The following is a 23,531-nucleotide window of genomic DNA, read 5'->3' on the forward strand; positions in this document are numbered from 1 at the left end:
CACCTGCTTGATGGGCTGTTAGAGAATGACTGAGTCAGAAACAGAGGTTATCTGTAAATACAGTCACAGAGTACCCACAGACCTCTCCCTGGACCCACGTTCCCCACATACCATCTTCTGGCCACCCTTGGTGGAGGAGAATGTCTTAAGGCACATAACTGCCCTGGCAGTGCCCATGGGGGTCTGAGGGACCTCTCCAGGGTGGGGCATTGGTGCAGCCTGGGGACAGGGTCGTCCTTAGTCGTGCTGCTTTCATAAATTATTCCACAAAGGCTGTTCTCTTTCAGCCAGAACTATCTTGCCAGCCTTGCACACCTCCTGCAGGCTCCAGTCCAGGTCCAGTTACTGAATCCTGCCTCTCAATTTGTGTGTCCATGATCATGGGAACTGTTTCCTCAGGCCTTTTCTGATGGTCCAGGAAAAAACCCCAGGAAAGGGTTAAATTAGTTAGATGCTTCATTGATTAAATAATGTGTGGCATGTTTACATATTTATATTCAAAGCATTTCAGTTTGCTCTTTCTCTCAAAAGAACAATAGCAACCACTCCTCTTCCAAATTTAACAGTTTCCAGTCCATCACTTCTTTTACCACACCATTTCATCCTGCAGGTTTCCAGTTTGATTGCTATTAATGGTTTAAGAAGTTTAAATTGACCTTGACCTGCAAACATGCGATTTACAGTAGATGATATTGTTCTGGAAAAACAAAACTTCTGTCCTGAAGCTAAATTGCATTTAATGATTTATATTACTGCTTCTGAGCCAAGTTCTGGCATATTTATTTGGTAACACTGTACATTATTTTAACTCCTCCTGAAGCTCCATTGATTTTGGAGGCACTCTTCCGAAGTGAGGCAGATTCACAATATGAATAAATATACAAACATGTGGTCCTCTAATATATTGTCTTGATTTTGAAGATAAATTCTTTGATCACTTCTAACCTTGTCTTCAGATCTGTTTATAAAGTCCTTGAAAATTATTCAAGTATATTTTAAAAATACACAGATGCTGCCTGTTTTCTTAAAAAGAAATCCCTATTGTCAGTATCATGAGATACCTTGAAATATAATACATATGTTTGTGCTGGAAGGAAAAAAGTCCTCTTTCTGCTTTGGAAATTATGAAATACGTTCTTGTTGGAGACTTTAATGGGGCAAGGTTAAAATCACAGGGAATTACACAAGTAATTGTAAAATTGTGAAAGAATATCCTTCTAGTATCCCTATGAAGCTTGAAAGTTTGGAACAATGTGTGTTAAAGAGAGAAAACTGGCATTGAAGTGTTCCTGGTCCTATTGCTACCTTTTATCTTTTCTGGCATGTCTTTGGGAAATAGCAGAGAAGGAAAAATATGAAACTGAACACAGCAAATTTAATTATAAAACAAAGCCACCCACCTTGCTGTCAGGGTCAGGAAGTACAATCGCCTCCTTTTGACGCAAGAATGAGTTTAACAACATATGTTAAATGAACAATTATTTAAAATAAAAGGAAATTGCCTTAAAAAACAGCTGCAGTATCTCAGACTATAGCACTGCAGCAGTGCAGAAAAACAGACCATTGTGGAAGGAAGGCACATGCACAAACAAGAGCACTCCCACAACCCTGTGCTGGCTAAGACAAAAGCAAAAAACAATAATTTCACAAAGAGCTCTTAAATATCTCACTTGTATTTGATCTCACCAGCTTGTTCTGCTTTTCATTTTTTTTTATGTTTGTTTATTTTGGTCTTTCTTTTTTCTGTGTATTTATTTGTTGGCTGCACGACTAAATCCTAACGCCCAAAGCCACTGTTTGCTGCACAATGGCACGATGACATTGGGTGTTTTCCAGTAAATTGTGTTTCGCTGAGTGTCGCAAGCGGTGGAAACACCAGAGCAAGCGCGTCAGACTTAGATGCACACCTAAGAAGAATTTCAAAAAAGAGCTTTTTGCACCATAAAAATCAATTTTTCTTGAAAGCACAGGGAGTCACCTGACCGAGCCCGGAGCCTCCAGGATAACAGCACCAGCCTGCAATGGGAAAGAAATTAAGCAGGGCTTCCTCCGCCTCGCACACGCCTTTTAGCCTGTCGACGCGTTGCCTGTCCGTATCCCTCACAGCGCATCTGTAGAGCCATTAAATTGGATAATCCCTCTGGCCTTTGATACATTTCTGGACATGATTATTTCATTACTCGCAGTATATCAGTAGGATCATAATAAAAAGGACTTCTGACAACCTGCCAAGAGTTTTGTGGCCTTGTAAACACAAAAGTGCTCTAATAAAATTTTATTAAGTGTTAAAAAGTCATAAAAAGTGAAATAACATAAACTACAAAATTTACTGTCCTCAGCAAATGCTGAAAATATCGTCCATAGTAAAATTAAATTAGCATGTAATAGCGCGGCAGCGTGGAGTGGGCTTGAAAGAGGATCCGGGAGGGGAAAAAAGGAGGGGGGGCGGAAAAGCAAAAAAAGAAGGATTGCACTTGAACGGAATATGGGTCACGGGGGGTTCGTTTATGGCGATCCCCGCGTGTTCCCGGCGGGCCGCGGGGACGGCGGCGCGGGGCGCGGGCGCGCCGCCAGGCGGCGCTGTGGGAGCGGGAATGTGAGGGCTCCGCCGCGACCCCCGCGGGCCGCCGGGAGCGCCCCCCGCCCCAGAAATGAGCCATTTACGGGGATTTTGGCGTCTTCTTGCAAATCAAAAAAAAAAAAAAAATGGTGCGAGGAAAACAATACGGGTATATCTGGGCTGTAAGACTCCCGGCGGGGCAGGCAGCGCAGAGCGGGCTCACGACGGCTTCGGCCGCGCCGCCGCCCCGGCTCCCCGCGCCCGGGGCAGGGCGTCCCGTGCCGGGCGGGCGAGGCCGCAGAGAGTGCTCGCCCTCTGCGCCCCGGGCCGAGCAGAGCCAGGTAAGCGCAGCCTTTGCTTCGCCGTCGGCGCTGCTCGGGGAGAAGGCACGGTCGGGACGGGGACCGGACGAGCATCGCCGCACACGGCCGCGGCGGGGCGGGGGACACGGCGGGACGGGACGGGACGGGACGGGACGGAACGGGACGGAACGGGATGGGATGGACAGGACAGCACAGGACAGGACAGGACAGGACAGGACAGGCTGCCGCTGCCGGCCGCGCTCCCCCGTGCCGTGCCGGCCGTCCTTGCCCGTGGGAAGGGGCTACGCTCGTGTCCCGGCTGCTTGGGGCGCTGGGGGTGCATTGGGGAAGAGGCGAGGCGGCGATGCCGGGTTCTCGGGGCATCGCTTCCCCCTCGGCATGTCCGTCCCTTGATGCTCCATCGGGGTTTGCCTGTGGCTGGCCGGGAAGGAAGCGACCACGCTGCCGTCACATGGAGAGTTTGCCAGAGCCGCCCGAAACTTAACGCGGGAGGGGGGAGAGAGAGGGAGGGGGGAGAGAGGGAGGGAGGGGAGTAATAGTAATAAAACAAGGAAATTGTGGGTAGAAAATATTTTAAGTTTCGTTTTATTCAGATGAAGGATAGCTGCTTTTCATGTGGCAAGGCTGATGTTCAAGGCCACTGTAGGAGAAATAGTGACTCGCTGCCTAAGCCTGGCTTGTCTTTGAGCCTGAGCCGGTGCCCGCCGAAGTGCAGCCGGAGCAGCCCCGGCAGGGAGCGGGCAGTGAGGGATCCATAAGGGAAAGCTGGCTGAAAAGCAGACGATATATGAGCAGGAACAACGAGCCTCCTTCTCACTAAGAGTAAAAAAAAAATAACCATGAAGTTATTTTTAGTAGAAATTCTAACAACTCAGTGCATTTCAGTCGCTTTGAATCTCTACATCGTGTATTATGCCAGGGTTTCAAAGAGAAACAGAAACAGTATTGTTCTTTATTTTGAGACGTCTGAATGAATGGGAAAGTTGTAGGTATAGTATAGAGCAGTGCTTGCTTTAGTTTGACTGTCTTGAATTAAGGCTGGTTTCTAAAAATAGGTATTTCTGTTTGGACATAATTGGCTCCGTGCATGTGCAGACCATACAGCCTTAAAATGTATATTTATCTCACTGATTCAAAGCTTGTAATGTTTTGTATACCCTTATGTTCATCACCTCTGTTTAAGACAATGAGGATATTACTTGGTAATTCATATATACATTTACTGACAAATTACAGAAATAAAATACATTTGGAAAAGGAGAAAAACCCTTCCTTTTCTTCGATCTCAGATTTTATATAAATCTTCCATAATTTTACAGTAATAACTGCAGTTACCAGTGCTCACAGAAAGTTGTACTTTTTAAGCAGGAGAAAATGACCACGTCACATTGTCTACTGCATTTTTTTAAAATCTTGAGCTCTATATCATCTGTGGAAACACACGTTTTCAAAGAAAGCTAAATAATTATTTTCTTTCTCTCTAATCAAATTTTAATTTTTCTCTCACCAAATATAATGTAAGGACTGCAAAAATGCAAACAGAAAGTGTAGCAGCACTGTGATCAAAGCTTTGAACTTAGATGAATTAAAAAGTCAGCAAAGCACTACAGAATTCCACATACATGTGGCTAAGGTGTGTGACTACATAACTTTGAAGAGTTTTTAAGTGAAATGAAACGGTTTGGAGTTAGTTTGCTTTACTGAAAGACTTTTCTGGATCAATACTAATATTTATTGGATTTTGGAAACATTCCTGGGAATTCCCTCTTTAGGCTGTGGTGTGCAGACCACTTTTATTTTTAAATATCGTCTTAAAAACATAACTCTGTCATCTGGTTGATCAGCTGTTTGCTATTTTGTGCTGTTCTCTGTCTGAGCAAGTACTTGTACAATATCACAACATGAAGAATCCCATTTGTTCCCTGGGGTTTACAGACAGGAATTCAGGGTACACAATTATCAGGATCAGGGTTTCAGTGGTAAGAGAAACTTTTTTTCCTAAATTTAGCATTCTAATTTGTGATGGGTGGTTTTGGAATTTTTGTATCAGCTTAATGTGATGTAAAATTCAAAAGACAAAGATACACCAGGCAACTGTAGGTTATGTTCAGATGGGCATAATAAAGGTTGTTCAATGGGCAGATGTCTGATGCTGCATTAGACAAGGCTGGAACTCCTGTTGTTTGCATCCAGCTTCATCCCTGGTCCTTTCAGTACCAAACATTTGCAACTCCAGCTGCGATAAGCACACTGGAGCTGTGCCTAGGGAAGTTTGCAGTCTGCCTGTCAGAAGGGCCACAGAAGGTGAGGAAGGAAAGCCCAGTTACAGCAGCATGTGATACTTGCAGTAGGCAGGATGGATATTATCTGGGCTCCATGACTGGGGCTGCACATGTGGCACTTTTTTGGCAGTGTTTCTTTAAATGGTTGCAGAATTTAAAGGCATGCACCATCCAACAGAGACCTACCTTGCAATACATTAACCAGATCTTTCTACGTTGATTAATAGCTTCAGTCTTTTGTTGATGGATTTTTATTTTTGCTTTTTTTTTTTTTTAGCTGAAATACAGCTGGACCCTATGCTACAGAAAGAGATAATGGATGAAATCTTGGCTCTCCTGAAGTCTGTGTCAAAACTCGCTGACTTCTTTGGAGCCACGTTTTCATCAACTGCCTCATAATACTTTGTATCAGCCATATGGAGAAGATTTAAAATTGGCTTTAGAAGAAATAGAAATTAGCTTCTCTACAAATGATTTGCATAGGTTATCTGAGGGGCTTTTCTCCAGGTAATATAAATGGCAACACAAAGTGTAAACTGCCAAAAAGACAAATAGGTATATAATATTTTGATTTCCTATAACTGCAACATAACTAAAATATTATCGTAAAATCAACAAGGTTGGATTCCTCTATGTAAGACCACCAGGTCTGATGTAGATGATGCAAGGGCATGGGAAGACATTCAAAGGCACAACTGGCTATTTGCAGTTCCTGACACGTTTTAGAAGATGTGAAACTGTGTGTCAGTGACGCTGTAACACGAGAGGCAGTGAGTTAAGCAGCAGAGACAGTATTAATTCACAGCCCTCGCTTTTGTACATTTAGTGTTATTGAATTGTGCTTCCCCTTGATATTTTAAACAGATGCATCATAATGGACTTCTCAAAATCTGATTTAAACCATAACACCAGGAAGTACAATTTTGCTAAAAGGGGAGGGAGGGAAAAAGAAACTGCTAGACTCCCAGCCACTGCTACAGTCGTCTTTTCACAGACGGTTTTTTCTGATCCATTAGCCTGCCAGACAAGGATGGCACCTATCCAGTGTAAATGTTACATTTTCAACATTTGGATGGCATTTTGAGCAATATTTCTTATCCCCTGAGAGTATACACTTTATAAATACAATATTATCTGCAATTCAGAGTTAGGTTGTGGTAGGATATGACTTTATAATGCAAAAGATATTTAAAGAACGCTGTGTATGGACTCATTTACTGAAGAATAGAACTTCTTCTTTTCAGTTATTTTAATTTACAGTGAAAATTACTGAAGCACAGCATCAAACACACTCTTTTTTTTCTGGAATAGGGAGGATCCAGACATGGTTTTGAAGGAATAACTCTATGTGTAGACAAGATCTGTTGCTACTGTTCAGCATAATCTGCACTGTGCATATCTTGAAGTGGAAAGCCACACTAGCATTTTTGGTACCTAATATCCTCATTGAACTAAACTCTTCACTGTGTGTATTCCAGTAATTTCCCACTAACAGTGCCAGATGCTGACAGAACTCTGTTTTGGAAATAATTATGAAAGTGAGTAAATCTTCATCCATTGCAAATAGTGAATCTTCTTAGAGCAAGAACTTGTTCTGACATTCCCATTCTGTTTTAAATCCTCTTGTCAGAGGGAAAATCAGCCATATTTGGATGGAGACCCCAAACAATTTCTTTGTGTTTGTTTTTCTAAGTAAAAACAACATAGCTGGTTTGGATAGTCTTGTGTAGGGAAGGAGGAACCACACCCAGATACAGCAGTTCTATCACATGCTTAAGCTGAACTATAAGCCCTGAAATTTGTGTTTGCAATGAAAAACCTGACCCATCTTCAACTGCAGAAGTATTGCTTAGAACTGTTTTAATATATCCCAGATAAAGTCCATTAAACTGGAATAAATATAAACCTGATAATGCTAGTTTCACATTTTCCTGGTTGTAGGTATTTTTCCATACTCATTATCTGCTGTTTTGAAAGAATGTCCTTACTTCCTGACTTGGAAGTACAGAGCAATGCATTTGGCTCCTGTTTAGTGTCCTGTCTTCCCTTCAGTTTGTGGCTCATGATCCCTTGTGTCTTTGGCCTTATATTTACCCACTTTCAATAAAATGTTACCAACTGCTGGGTGATTCGCATTTGCCCATTGCTGCCTGCAGATACCAATCACGGAGGTTTGGTAGTACAGTGGAGGGCGTGTCCTGGAGCCCGGTAAAGAAAAAGCCCCACATCTACCTGGCTACAACAGCAAACTGAAAAGCAAATTACAGATTTTCATAATGAAAAGGTGGGTAGGGAGTTTCATGGCTTTCAGACTGGTAGAAGTTCTTTGTTGTGGTCCTGAAGGAGAGAAGCATTAGTGTGACTGGCTGACTCCAGGCTTGTAACCAGAGCTGGGGAGTTCCTGCTGGGGTGGCCATAGCATTCCAAGAGCCTGTGGAATGCCCCGTGGTGCCCCAGTGCAGGCAGCCAGGGCACAGCTCTCTCTGGCAGAGAATCGGGTCTTACATTTCCAGCCTTTGTTGCTGCAAAAATAACCTTGGAAATAAGAAGCCTGAGTAAACTAAGGAGCTGGCAGGAAGCTTGGAATAATAGTTCCAAGAAGCGTGAATTGTGCCCATCATATGTGATACCTTAGAGGCCTGATAACAATGCATTCCGTGCCAGACAGTGTTCACTATTAATGGCAAGCCCAATGGTGACACAAATAACTGGCTAACCTGCTCATCCCACCAGGGGAGTTCATCCATATGCAGAGGAAATGCAAACTTATCAGGGCTTGAGCATTCCCAGGAAAAAGCAATGTCCCAGTTGAGTACCAGAACTTCTCATTCTTGTCACTCTGAACCCTTGTAGCATTGTGTATTTTGCTGAACCAGCACGTAGACTGTGTGCCTCGTGAGGGAGGTGTGATGGGGAATGAGCAGAAGGATCTGGCTTATGGCCCATATCAGTAGCTGGACATGATGATCTTGGTAGGTGTCTTCAACTCAAGATACCCTCTGATTCTGTGAAAGCTGTACAGGATGATGTGGAATGCTATGAGAAGGACTAATATATTAAAATTTTTATGATTAGCAAGAGCAACAAAACACAAAATAAGTTACTGAGTGACAGACACCTGCTTTGGCCTTATACTAGTTTGAGTGATGCTAAGACCAGTAATCCCATTTTTGTGTGGGAAGGGAGTATTTTTATACAAACCATACAGCCACTTACATCAGGGTACCTGAGAGTCTAACACAGAAATGAAATCAAAGTTATGACATCATGGTCATTCTTGACAGTAGTCTCTTCTTGTGCCACTGTTCCTGTAGCAGACAAGCTGAATAACTCCTCCTGAAATGCTTTTGGTCTCTGGGACCAAAGGCTTAGGATGGATTCAGTAACACTGCCTGGAGCCCCTCTACCACCCTGAAGCTCTGCCTTGCTCAGGCTCTTCCAAGCACCCAAAAGCACATATCCACCCCTTCCTCATGGTTTACACACTTAGTCCATGAACCAGTAAAGCATCTTAGCTCCAGGCTCCCATGGTTTAGCTGTGAGCAGGGTTAGCAGAGTTTTGAAATTAAATTGGAAGGCGCATATCTTCTGGTATAGATTGGTATATACTTACTTCTTGTATATACTTACACCAAAACTTAAAGAGAGTAAATTATTGTCCATCCCCTGCTTACTGTTGTTTAGAACGTGCTGCATCTGAGAGCCAGAGCCATCGGAGTAAGGAAGAACAGCTGTAGTATCTCTAATGACATCCAGTGCTAGCAAGTTCTTTGAAGTTGCATAGCTGCTATTTCTTCTCTATGATTTCCAAATGCAGAGGGCGGGGGGGAAAGAATATCAATGTTAAAAGCATCAGTCAGTCTACTTATTTGGACAATAGTTGTCTGTGTCACTTGTTCTTATGGTGATCTAAAGAGACAAAGCAGAGAATTTTTTTTATGGTCATAAAAGATGTATTATTTACTTCTGAGACAAAAAAAAAAAAAAAATCACCCTGTCTAGTATTTGTCAAAGGCCACCCTACTTAGGCATTTCCAGAAAGGCATTTTTACCTTATTATGCATGATTGCTGATGGTGTGCCTGATCACTGGGTAGATGACTGGACATTTCTAAAGTGCCACCACCATTTTCCAGCATCATCCATTCACCAGTGACACTGTCACTTTAAAATCTATCAGACGTTTGCTAATTTTACTTTATTCCCATTCCTACCTGATCGCTGTTATTCCAATACAAAAGAAAGAAATGAAAGAATAGCCAGAAAGAATATGGACTGAGCCTTAAGGGGCTCACTCCACCTTGCCAGTATACCAGGAGCTCTAAGATGCCACATCCCTCTTAGGAGGGCCAGTACAGTCCTTAGTGCTCTGCTTGGCCAGTTTTGCCAGCCAGTGTAAGCAAATACCAGTATGGATGAGTTCTGGGTTTCTCAGCTCTGGGATGTGAGGTATGGGAGGAATACTGAACCCCAGGGCTGGCAGACCCCCTTCTGAGCTGGAAGCTCTGACTTTATGCACACAAGCTCCTCCTGGAGTAATGCCAACAAGTGCTAACACAAGATACCTTACAACTGCTGCGGGCTGTGAACACCTAACGCTGCCCTTGCTCTCTGGTAGAGTGTATCTGGACCTCGTAACAATCATAACATTCACTCCACAGTAGTTGTGTTTTATTGGGCATTGTAGATCATTACTTACTCACTGGGAAATAGTAAGACTGTGTGCCAAAGGCCAGATTCTGTTTTCTTGACTTAAATAAGCAGGTTCCTCAGGTGACTGCAGTAAGAAAGTTACTTTTCAGCATGAGCAGAGCCAGCAGAAACCCTGGTGCTGCACTTAGTTCTGCAAGACCAGTGAACACGATGTGGCTACACATGGCACTGGCTCCCATCAAAGGGCTGGGGTAGATACCAGCACGCACCTGGCCTTGTGTTGTAGCTGAAATAGTAAGATTGACATACTAGCTCACTGTTTTTATTATTTTAGTATTTCAAAGCACTGAAAGGATTTTAACGATTTTTTTTTTCTGATGATGTCCCACACTTCTTATTATTTCTATAAGTACCGGTTCATAACATTTGGTATCAGGAAATAAATTGGAAATCAAGGACATATCTGCAAGACCCTATAACAGCATGGTACTTGAAAAATAAATAAAAATCTCAGCTGTTACTCTGCTGATGACCCAGGGAAAAGAAAGAATATAGAAAGAAAGCTGCTGACATTTAAATGCCCACATAAGAATACTAAAATACAAAGCTGCTTATGAGTATTTTGTAACAAAATACTGCCCTGATAACAGATTTTGTTTCAATTTTATGCTTATATGTGATTTTAATGTATCCAGACTATTTTCATCTATTGTTAAATCAATTTCCTCTTTTGATTAGGTACAATAAAATTAAAGGTTTCTTAAATATAATTGCCTGGAAAAGGGAGTTGTTGGTACACTTTTAAGTAAGTCCCATGACTGACGTCTCCAGCATGTTGAAATAAATACACAAGTAAAGTTAATCACTGCATGGTTTAAGAGAAGGAATTGCCCTAACTTTTATGTATGAGTATGTTACAATGTTTAGATAAATTGCCTGATGTAGGTCATTAAAGAGGGACCAATTCATTTTTGTCTGTCTTAAAAAGGGCTCGGAAAAACATGATTTCTCATCAAATATCCACTGAAAAGACAATTCACTGTAATAAACTGAGATAAAAAATGGGTTCAGGAGGGGAACATGCTTCTTTATCTGATGGGTCCATTATCCCAGTTGTCCTTGACAGCCAATGAGGAGTCACGTAAAGTTTACATTAATTGATTTTATTGTTAATCCGCTTGAAATTTTGTAAGTTAAAAGGCAAAAAACCTGAAAAACATGCAATCAGCCACTTTATATTGTGTTTAGCTGTATAAAAAATGCTCTTCTTCCAGAGTTCTGATCACAAGCAAGCTGCGGAATGCTTTGCAAATTTACACACACTTTTCTTTCATCTAAAGCCACAGACTGCCACCTTTAACATTTATGTTTTACCACTGTGGGCTGCAGTGTTACATTACAATGGTGTTGAGCCCACCTACCTCTAACATCTCTTTCATCAGGTATTTTCTCCCACAGTATTGGAGGTGGCCTGTAAGCTTTCTCAGTACAAGAAGATTACAACACGAGATTCCAGTGCAAAACTACACAAAAAAGACCTTACAATTGACACATGTTTCTGTACATTTCATCTGCAAAGATGGAAAAACTACAGTGTAAAGGAAATCTCTACTCAGAGACTTTAACTTCCTTAACTTCTTTTCTGGTGATTGGTGTTAGAAGTGCTGTGATAACTAAGTTCTGCCTGGTTTAACCTTATTCCTCTCCACACATTGCTGTCAATAATGCATCCAGATAGTCAGCAGAGTAGGATGTTAGGTGTGTTCTGAAACTAAATGCTACTTGTTTAGAAACTATTTCAGATATGGCTTTCCTAACCAGAGGTGGGCAAAATACTCCGCTCAGGTAATTTATTTATTGGAATGTTACATAAACAATATCTTTTAAATTCCTCAAATGTAATTAAACTTTTCTTGTCTTTAGATTCAATGTTAAAAGATCAATCAAGACACTTCTAATTGTGCAGCATTTTTGAATTCCTAGTACTGAGTAGCTAGAGTCAAATTTGCTTGTGTTAATTGTCGATAATTGAGGTGATGATTATTTCATCAACAGCAAGCTTGGTTCCTGAGGGTTTGATTTGGAGGGAGCCCAAGTCACTCCTGTCTGCTGATGAAGCTGTTCCACTGTTACCCTCCTGTCAAAATGGGTTAACACAGTGTAGCCCATGGCCACCATGGTACAAGGGTAGCATTTCAAAAAGAAAGGTCCTGACAAAAGAGGGGGATGAAATCCTGTCATAGAAAGGAGCTTTTCTTTGCTCTCTCCCAGTGAGTTACCCAGCTCACCGAGGACAGACGTTCACTGCATGCACACATCTGGCCCAGCCTCTCTTCGTGTATCATCATTCATCAAGTCCTGTCATGTTAGCCTTGCTGCCCACATTCCTCCAGCGCACCACAGAAAACTTTCCTCTCAGCACCTTACATTTCACTGCCTCGTAGGCATCCTTTGTTCATTTTAACAACAAAATGGAGCCATTCAGGAGCTGTAGCAACATAATTGGTACTTACACAGCACAGTGCTCCAGTCACCGAGAGGTCTGTGAGTGCATCGTCAGGCTGGGATTGCTGCAGTATCATTCATTGCTCAAAAAAATGCAAACTTAATATTTTCATTATGCTTTTTGTCCCTGTGATTTCAAGAATGCTTTGTAAATATTCTTTATCTCCATGTACATACTAGGTGAAGCTGGGAAGTATTAAGTCTTTGTGGAAAATGACAGAAAAACATCAAATTGTACTTGTCTCATTTGCTGCAATATAGATGCTGTGAACTCTGGTGGTCAAAAGCACTATTTCTGCTCTTTGAACATAATTTCAGATTTTTCCATTTCATAGTTCAGTCCTGACAGCAAAGTAGGCCAGTGTATTGCAACTTTATGACTTTTGAGACCAGACTCATGCAGACAGAGGTGCCCTGCTGCCTGTGAAATGGGAGGCTGCAAGGGCAGTGCCTCCCAGGTGTGACATCCATGGAAAAAGCATGGATAGGACCATCAGGCAGTTCATGCAGTTCATAGGTTGAGCCACTCCTCAAAGGGTGATATTTTAACTTTTATTTTTACTGCATTTTCATCTGCTGAGCTTCTGTCTGAGGCCGTTTTTAACAGGCTTCCATCACTTACACTTAGCTCATTGTCATTGAGGACAAGGGTAGAAGCTCCTTACTGTGTACTTTAATACACACTCCAGTCAGTTCGTGAGCAGGTAGATAAGGCAAATGTGAGGTACCTGCAATAACCTGATCCCTTTTACCCCACTGTGGTTCTTGTGGCTCTGGGAAAGTTTTCTTCTTGTATTTCCATACACATTTATCTATTTCTTCTTCTCCAGCTACCCCTCAAAGCCTGGGTTTTGTTTCTTTGCCTTATCCAGCAACCTTGTCCCTGCTCCATTCTCTGCTGTTTGTTCTATATTACTACATTAGACTATCATTCTCCAATAGAAAAGTATGTTGGGGTTTTTTTTCTTAATTTTCTCTCATCATATCCCATTTGTCTCCTCAATCATCACAACTCTCTTATCTTGTCAAAATCAAAACCTTGGCACCATCATTAGGTATTTGCTTTCTGTTGCCAGTATCTATTCCACTACTCAGTACTATAGATAACCCTCCCCTAGTACATCTGTTTTCATCTCTTTCTGTACATCTTCTCACTATTCAAACTATGGAGTGACTCAGCTCTATGCAGCCTTTTCTTGACATGGCTCTGTCTGTATTTGTTTAATGAGATTCACCTCTAACAGTCATTTAAAATTTAGGCATGTAGACAGAGCAATAGGTCTGTCAACCTGTGAATCACTTGGATTAGGCTTTGAGTTCAACAATTAGCAATTAACTCAAAAATAATAAACTGCTGAGGTTTACTAATGGAGAATCAGGCAGTTCTGTCAGCATTGTACTGTAGATGAACAGAGCATGGGTCTATTCGCAAGCACCAAATTAACCAATGTATTTTAGAAGAAAAATGAATTGCTAGGATCTGTGTTCTTTCCTCAATATTTGATATGCAACAATACTGTGTCACTGTGCCCTGAATATCTTGCTGCTTGCCTGTGACACATCCACGAGGCACAACAGCTATGAAATGTGGATTCTTCCGAGACATTTCATGCTTGTCAGGTTGGCAGCCTGTTTGTGCTGGTGATGAGACTTGTCTGAGTGCTGGGCATTGCAGGCCTGTTTCTGTTTACCTTGCCAGCCCATTTGCAGCCAGCTGTTTTCCAGCAGGAGACAATGTTAAAGCAAACACACACATGGAAATTGTCCGTAATAATTAAGATCCCAAGGCAGCAAGTCCCTTAAACATGTGCTTATCTTTGTTTAATCAGGTGACCAGTCTAAAGCTTCTGCTGAAATGTCTTCTACACTTGTTCTATTAGAATTTCCTCAAGGTGATAAAAAATAATTTTATGTTGGTCTTCCATGCATAGGTCGTCCAAAAAATGCCCACGTGGCTTCTGAGTGGGCATTTTCCTGAAGCTGCTTCAAAATTCCTTTCATATTTTTGATTCCTCCTCCTTTTGATTCTCTGACAGTACTTCTGCCCACCAAATTGTCAATTTGATGATAATTTCTCACTTGTTATATCTTTAGTTATTTAAAAATAGAAGAAGACTCTTCATTCATGTGTAAAAAACTGTTTATATATCCTATCTCTGCACCCAAGATACCATGGCTTGTGTGCTTTGGGGGAATAAATGTGCTTAATAAATGTCTTTGAACACAATCATCTTGGTCATTATCATCAGTATTTAGAAGATGAGCTTCCCCGTATTTTGTTGGTATTCATCAGAAGATTAAAAGTTGTTCCTGTGCAGAAATGGAAATAGATATCTGTAGCAACTCAGAGTCTTGGAGGAAACTTAGCAATTAGACAGATAAAGTGTGATGTAACAAAAGGTTTTAAGAAACATGACTTTAAAAGTAGACATAGCCAGTCATGGGCTCAGACATTTTTCTGAGAAACAACCTTTGCTTCTCATTTTTGCAAATTCCCAGTTTGGGTCTGCCAGGTGAAGTACATTGGAAAAATAGTTTCCCCTATGGAAGAGAGGCTTTGATGGGTTATAAGGCTGCAAGGACACAGAGCAAAACTGTCAGCTCTCCCCAGAAGGGTGTCACTTGTCAGGAGCACCAAAACAGAGGTTTGGTGCAGCTGGGTAAATCAGACCTGCCTGCAGTTATAAGCAGGCTCACTGCAGCTTAGCTAGAGGTTTTAGCTAACGCATTCCTGAACTCTGGGTATTGTGCTTCTCTCTTAAGCATCTCAAGAAAAACTATCAGCAGTTTAAGAGCTGAAAATTTCTAAGAGGAAGAAATTTAAGAATCTGACCAGCCTTTACTGGAAAACTTTTCTGGCCATTGCTTCTCTGACTGGAAGTCTATCACAAACTTGAGGTAAAAATCGAATACAAACCTCATACAGGTTTTTCCACCATGGTTAATTCTTAGCCTGCTACATAATACATACACAGGAAAAAACTGCTTCTCAGGATCTGAGTATCAAGAACCTCCTCATCTCCAAGCTTGCCTCAGACAGCTGTATGCAAGCCAAAACCTCCTGCTTGGTCATTGGCTCCCATGCAAATAGAGAGGAGCTATGCTGCTCCTTTCCCATCCTCACATGGTGGTCTGAGGAAATACCGGAGCAGACATCTCAGCACCACTCCATGTTCCTCTGGAGAAATAACCCATGATACCAAAAAAAGGGAAAAAAGCTCCACCATGGTTACTGCCAAATACCATCAACCTGCGATCAACAAAAATCTGCATGACAACAGAGCAGTGTTTCTGTGTATGACAAAGCATAGTGGAGCCATCTGCTCGCAGTGTGTGGCCTGAGTCTTGAGCTTCAAGAGTGTCTGAAAAATTTGTAGCACATTTCTGAATGTCCCATCTCTACTGCAGATGTTTTCATCTGCACAGTAGTGTGGTGCTGTTCATCTCATATACCATAGCTTTTGCAGTTTGTTAATCTCTTTAACGGGTGGCTCTAATTACGCTGGTTATCATTTGCAACCACCATTCTTGCCCTCATGACTGGATGGCATGAGATACAATAATGGTGGCATTTCATCTCTGCAGCAGCTGTCAGAGGCCCTCAACCTTCTGAAACATTGCTATCAGAAATCAAGAACATGAGTGTTTCATTGCTTCTTTTGAGTTCTTTTGAGCTGTGGTGCCACCATGGCAAAGGGGCAAGAGAGGATTACTTGTTTCTGTGAGTAAGATTAATTTTTGCCCTTTTGCCCTCAAGAGAGCCACACTGGGGATGGTGCACACTTCTGTAGGTCCACACTGTCCTGTTGCACAGGGCATTGATCCCTCTTCCTGTTTGAAGGGAATCTCAGAGAGGAATGTGGGGCAAATCTCAGAACAGGGAGCTGAACAGCAGCTAAGAAACTGAATTTCAATGGTGTGGTGGATATTCCCCCATAAAGCCACATAAAAATCATAAAAATTGAATTCTAGACATTAGGAACTCTTAGCCAGCACTTTTAGACACCATGGATACTTATTATCATGTCTACATTGTAGGGGTTTTGATAATCTATGATGTAGCATAGATATAGTCACAGAGACTTTACCTACCTGCATTTATCATTCTGGAAAGATCATGTCTATTAATCACAGATAAGAGCACAGCCTATTGTGTCCCTGACAATTAGAGCTCTCTGCCAGCAGAGCAGACACAAATGCTAAGATGAACGAAATGTAAGGTCTCTTTACAGGGTTTGGGTTGTTTGGATTCTTTTCATAAAATCTTGTACATGCTGTAAGTATGAATTTCTGTGGTGTTCTGTAAGTGAAACTTCAGCAGGGAAAGGAGGGCAAATACCTGTTTCTAGCTGCTACAAAGATATGCTGCAATTTTCAGTAGGGTTGGAGGGTTGCCCTGTCTTTGTGAGCTGTGCTAGAGAGAGCTCACAAAACACAGGTTTGAATATATAAGAGCTGATGTGGCACCCCAGCACAGAGCACATGCAATTCCTCACTTTTGGAGATAAGGAGAATGACCTCATCCTTCCTTTGTGGAGGAAATTTTTAAAAAATTAAAAATAAAAACAAAAAAAGGAAAACATTTGTAAAATGTTAGCAGAAAGGAAAAAGGGAAACCATAGCAAAAAAAAAAAATTCAAAAGGAACAAATGAATGGATAAACAGATTGTAGATGTAATCCCTGGTTCTGCAGGTATGAACTATTTGAGTGAATTGGCCACTTCCCAGACAGGTCTCACCTGTTTTGAGTCTGTGACTCTTCTGCTAGGCTGGCCCAAATCTGCATATTCTCTTTTATCCATGTTTCCAACTGCAGAACAAAACTAAGAAACTTTTCTTGGAGCCATTGAAACTTTCCCTTGAAAATGGCTCAATTTGACCAATAAGCATGAACAAATTATCTAATCAGAAAGTCCCCAGTTATGAAAAACAACCTACCCATTTATGCCTGAGCAAGATCAAAACTTTTAGCATTTGGTTGTGCATTTTGCAATTTCAATTTCACTTTGTCTAAATAAATAATAGTACAAAATAGGTTTTTTATGGGATTTTTTGGTCAGAACTTCTTCATGTGGCTTTGCTACCTTCCCAAGTATTAAACCAGTTTTAAAAAATAACATTTTTTTTTCTGAAATTCAATTTACTCATCCCTTCTGTTGGACTTTTGTACACCTTTGAGGGCAGATCTCTGATCTTCATCTGTCAAGCATCTAGTACATAAGGCTATAAAGCACTGATGCAGGAACTTGGAAAACTGCTGTTGGCTTTTGTGGTTCCCAGTACAAGGGGTCCAGATCACAAATGTGTCTTTCAGGGTTGGGGCAGGTGATGGTACATGCTGGGAGCTGGCACCTTGGAACCCTGTAGCAGCTTCTGGATACTCAGGGCTCTTGTCAGAACCATACCCTTCAGTGTCCTTTCTGTGGAAAGATGAGGGAGAAGCTGGGATCAGAAAATCCAAGCACACCTGGGTCTTACCTGCAGGAGGCTCTGAGATGGCTGGAGCAGGCACTCCCCACTGCTGGGTGCACACTCCAGACATACCCTGAGTTTCCTCTCTCAGATATGGCCTCAGGGGCTGCTGCGGTGTAAATGATAATTTATTATAGCAGCACATACATCTGCAAGAATAACATGTTCACAATAATTAATATATGCTTTCAGGGTGATTCAGCAGCCACAAAGAGCACTTTAATTTGCTTCTTAATTTCCCCAAAGAAGTTACCTGCTATATGAGAAATCCAAAGCAGCGTTCTTCAAGCCCTAGCAAGATATCCAATCCTGCAAACAAGACAAAAATTGCTCACAATTTTTTTCTTATGAAGTGATTTTTAATTTATTTCTGTCAGCATTCTGAATTCTGAGTAAGATTGCTGCTGGAAGACCAGAGATAGCACATTTTAAGACTATTTGGATTTTTGAGTTTTACAAGTTAGAAGAGAAATAACATTTACTCTTGGTTGCTATATATTTCCGCTATATTTATTTTCAAATCAGCTGGCTTTTCTGCAGACAAAAGAACCTCCTTTTCTTGCCCTTTTATAGAATGATTTCTTTATATATTAGTTCAGGAAGGCTGCTATTTGGAGAGAGTGGAAGGTCTAGGAGGAGGCTGCAGCATGTGTCATTGGGGCAGTTGTGTATTTATAGCATTTGTTCAGGAACCAGAAGTATGAGCCTTGGTTTGCTTGATAAGAGAAAAGCTGTTGGCATTCTGGGTCCTGCTACAGGTTCTTCTGAAAAGCATTTCCATTGCACACGCTGCTTTCCCAGTTGAAAATCCATCCTCTGCTCCTGCACCTGCTCTCACTGCAACACACCTTTGGAGTGAATCCACAGCAGGTGCATGGGGTGCTATGGCAGGAGGGACAGACATCTTCCTATTTGGCTAAAATTGACAAAAGCAGCATTATTACAACAATGTAGGCATTAGTTTTCTTCTGTAAAGATGAATATTTTTAATTTACCCTTGTATATCAGATTTTATCTGACCAAAAAAATCCTGTCATCAGCCAGATCCTGACCACTCCCAATATCCCATCAGGACTCTTAAGAAGCTTCTGATATTCATTAACATTATGGCTGTTATAAGATAAAGGCAATATTTTTCTTTACTAGGTAGAATAAGATGGGTCATTAAAACTCTTGGGTTTGGGATCAAATTTCTCCCTTCTCGCCATGCAGAAAAATAAAAGGCAAACTGACAAGCTGATGTCGACTGAAGCTTACAGATCATTTACAAGCACTATTTGGGGGTTTTGTTGTTTTGGTTTTGTGGGGTTTTTTTTTCTTGTTTGTTTGTTTTGGTGATTGTTTGGTTTTTTGGGGGGAGTTTTGGGGGGAGTTTGTTTTGTCAGTGGTTTTTTTGTTTTTGTTTTGTTTTGTGTTTTGTGGGTTTTGTTTTGTTTTGTTTTGTGTTGTTTTAATTTAGATTCATTTACCTTTAAACTCTTACATGCAGCTGAACTTAACCCTAAATAAATCCAGAGCCTTGGAAATGTTCTTGGGAAGAAAAGGATTTCTCTACAACTGAAAAATGCTTTCAGAAATGTCAAGAATGAAATCTCTGAAAAGGCAAGTAAATGAAAATTTGTTGGAAGACATAAATGTGGTTCAGAGGTGCTTTCTGTGACTGAGAGAGTTTGGGGTGTTGGAAACTAAGCCCAGGTCTCTGTCACTGAGATGAATTGATGTCACCTCAGCAGAGCTGAAACCCGTTTGCCTGTCATTGCTAGGAGGGCTGTGTAAAGTGAGTTGTCAGTGTGGATGCAGTCTTTAGTAAATAAGGGATTCTAATATTCAGGACATCCTTCATTGTTTCCCACAGGGATTTAGGAACCAATGTGGCTTAAGCTGAGTCACATTGTGGGGACACAAAAAGGGAAGTCAGATGTGGTTTTCAGCTAAGGTTTTGAAACTCCTCTAGAGATAAAGTAGATCTGTGTCTGAAACAGTGTGTTAACATTTTTATTAAAATCTTCTTTCACTGTCATTGTGTTCAGGGACGTGTTCACTAGCACAGGCAGATGTGCAACTAAAAGCATCTGAAAATATCAGATTTATTTATTTATTTATTTATCACTAAAATATCTAGGAACTGCATCAACAGGCTACTCACTTTGCATAGGCCACCAAGGAGACATCAGATGCTAATGAACTTGAACCTTTGCTGAGGTGATGTAATAGCATATGTTGAATGAGTAGAATTTATGAAAAAGTGTTGGTAATATGTGATTAGAGGATATAGGCATTGCTAAAAATACAAATTGAAGGCACACATGAGGAATCAACAAATAATTTGCATCCTGAAATATGAAACTCTTATCACCCTTATCACATTATCATGTACTTTTAAATCACAGTGCTAGATAGAGGTGCTCCAGTATTGACCTCATACAGTCAGCAGCCAAAACTAAAAGCATCACTCGAACCCAGTGCCTTTGCCTACACTTAGCTCAGAGTGACATCATTGTGCTAAATCCCTTGTACAAGCAGAACTGAGATGCTGAGTGTAACGGAGACATCTTCAAAAGAGGAATTTAGGAAGTCTGTTCTGCAGCCGTGGTGCTGACAATGTTCAGAGTTGGTAAGTGCTGCAAAGACTACATGCCATGGAAATCAAGGAAAGACAATCAGCCAGAAGTAACTGATTTATGTCCAAGTTGTATCCCCTGCTGCATAACACAGGCGCAGGAATAAGTTCCTGGGTAGTCAGTGATATCAGCTACATTTTTATTGAATAGATATGCTTTTAGAAACCCTCTGGAGCTCCACTACCCTCTGCCCTGTCAGTTCTTCCTACTGAAATCTTCTTATCTTCTGGCTTTTGTTGTTCTTCCTTGTCCTACACTTCTCCCAAATTTTACTGGGAAAAACATGGCATCTCTGTTCATACCGCTGGAGTTCCTCCCCCTTTCTGAAAAGAAGAGGGAAAGAAGAAGCAGAGTATTAGAAAAGCCTCAGTCATGTTTTGATCTCAGTAAGAGTTTCATGTAAGTTGTAACAGCAGTCCCAAGCATAGAAAGGACTATCTATGCAACTGTTTTTATAAATGACATTTTGTAAATGTTGTGTAAGCTGAACTGATCCACAATACCTAAACTTTTCATTCCTTTTCATGGCAGAGGAAAGAAGATATTATAAATATGTAAAACAAGGCACTAGTACATTAACATAAATAACTAATAAATTGTAAATCTTTGTAGAAAACAGAAAACTGCTAATGGAATAATGCACATTTGTTGATTCTTGGAGCAGACACTGGCCATACATCATGCACCAAAGCAAGTGCTAAGAGCATCAGCACGTAACAGCATTATTTAAACTTCTTTTATGGGAGAGATTAAATAGTCATTAAAGCAGCCCATACTGAGTCACTCGTTCCATTTTCTATTTTCTATTTTCTATTTTTTGTTTGCATACAAGAAACTATCACAGGATTTGGAGTTTTTATTAGTACTTATATCCTTAAAGCAATTACCTTCATGGCAGCTGACCACTGCATTATCAGTAATGAAAACTGCCCTTCCAAAAAGACCAGCCCAAAGATCAGAAGCATATGATTCAATAATTCCATTTGGTAATCTTGCCTCTCTTTATCTTGCCAGACAACCTCAGGAAAGGGTTATCATGTGGTCAGTCATTCCATTTCTTTGCTGCTTTGACCAACAGATAGTACAATGGGCCAAAGATGCTATTGACTCCTAGCCCACAAGAACTGACCCAAACCCATCAACCATTGCATGTAGAGCACAAAATACAGTGACAAGATAAATGATAATTACTGTTGACCACCCTAGTCTGGCATAGATTTGAATGAAGTAGGTGAGGACAGAGACAAAGGCACATGAAGATAAAAGCTCCTCTAGGAGTGGTTATTTTCAAAAATATGGATTTGTGTAAAGATCTTGATTCAAGTATTTTCCCCTGCATGTTCCTGCAGCTCATGGGGTAACTCACATTCTTAAAACTAAGCTGAAATGGAAGCCAAAAGTTACTACCCAATTCAGCCTTCCTCCATTTAGCATTAGGGATACCAGGAACAAAAAGTAACCCACTCTTCTGGCGAGGAAACTATTAAATCCCATACATCCAGCCAGAGCATGGGGAAAGCCAAGTGCCATAGCTGTGCTCTGGTATATGCTGCAGCTTTGTAAATTTGGCCCTTCCTTTTGTTTAGGAATGAAAATACTTTAGAGCCAAGTTAAAGGGATGAATTGCAGATTGAAAGTCCTTGGGTTGTTGATGCTCTTTATGCCAGATAAAACAAATAATACAGCTCAATGGAATGGAAATCTCCATAGTCTGCCATATACTGAATTTGTTTATGGTTCACTTGGCAAAATTTTTTTCCCCTTGGACGATAAATAGACTTTTAAACTGAAAGTTAATTTTTACTTTAAGAAAGCTCTGGCTGTAAAAAATGGACAAATTAACAGCAACGAGCACTTTCACACAGGAGAAAATGATTCATTAACTGTTCTTTCACCATTGTAGAAGAGCCCATTTTTGGCTGGTCCTCAGAGAGTCCAAAGATGCTTATAATACAAGCAACGTTTAGAAAAACTTCATTGCAGAGAAAATTCCAGGCTTCAATTTTCTTCTTGAGAGATTTCAGTAGTTGCTTTATTCTCTCTGTGTGTGTGTGTGTGTGTGTGTGTATGTTTATATACAAAATTAGATTCTAGCAAAGGGAAAGTGCATTTATGCAAAAAGCAATTCATCAACCACTTCTGTGCTCAGAATTCACTGAGGTAATTTAGATACTTTAATGGCAAGGTAGTTTAGGTAAGGTATGCAATAAATGTTTCCCCCAACCCCTTCAAACAGTTAGAGTAATGGAAAATGTGCGCTCTAAATGAATCTTTTCAGTAAAGTAATTCTTGTTTTAATTATTTATCAGTTAGAAAATATGAAATATAATGACATAGCAAACTTGTCTGGAATCTCTTTTCATGTTGAGGGAGCACTGTTACATTAGCTGGAGTTTTATGCAGGCTGTAACTAAAAGGCTAACATAATGCAGTGTGCCGCACTAATCTGTTTCTCGTAATATTAAATGTGCAGCGAGCACCTACCACAATGAGGAGACCCTTTGGATCTATTTGCAACAATTTCACCATGGCCTTGACCTTAGTGATGTCAGGCATATATTATATCTCCACTATAATTTACTATTGACATCATGGATTAAATTTGTTGTTTCAGCTAATGCAACAGAGCAAGCAAGGTAGATTGTGAAACAAAGCCAGCTGCTGAAATACGAGGGTTGTCAAATATAAATTTACAAAAGATATTCAGACAGAGCACAGAAGACAAAAATAAATGGACAGAGAAGCTGTTTTTGACAGACTGCAAAGGGCTAGAGACTTAAACTTGAGCATTGTAAATCCAAATGTCACAAAACACTGCTACAGAATGTGAGACATGTCTATTTCTCAGGAATATAAATGGTGATATGAAACCAAACTTTCAAGATGCTGTGCATTTTTGAAAAGTCTATCACTATCTCCTGATAAGAAACTTAGTGATCTTTTCCTCTTAAAAGAAGGAAATTCATCATTTAAATTCAGTGACCAACATAACAACTGCATTTGGGACAGGTAGTTTATAAAAATAGAAAAAAAAAAAAAAAAGAGAGCTTGCTACAGGGTTTTGGGTGTTTTTGATTTCTAGAAAAAACTGACTGATATGTTTATTCTCTTGGTGA

The 23,531-nt window shown here is 40.7% G+C and overlaps 1 long non-coding RNA gene across 1 annotated transcript in view; it reads left to right on the plus strand.

The window, feature by feature from the left end:
• Nucleotides 1-2,820: 2,820 nt before the first annotated feature.
• LOC116999075 overlaps nucleotides 2,821-23,531 on the plus strand; it is a 58,175-nt gene continuing 37,464 nt past the window's right edge. Inside the window, exon 1 of the long non-coding RNA XR_004418518.1 lies at nucleotides 2,821-2,901. This is a non-coding gene — a long non-coding RNA (uncharacterized LOC116999075). The remainder of the gene's footprint in view (nucleotides 2,902-23,531) is intronic.

The sequence above is a fragment of the Catharus ustulatus genome, chromosome 7, assembly GCF_009819885.2.
Source record: "Catharus ustulatus isolate bCatUst1 chromosome 7, bCatUst1.pri.v2, whole genome shotgun sequence".
In the NCBI taxonomy this organism is placed as follows: Eukaryota; Metazoa; Chordata; class Aves; order Passeriformes; family Turdidae; genus Catharus; species Catharus ustulatus.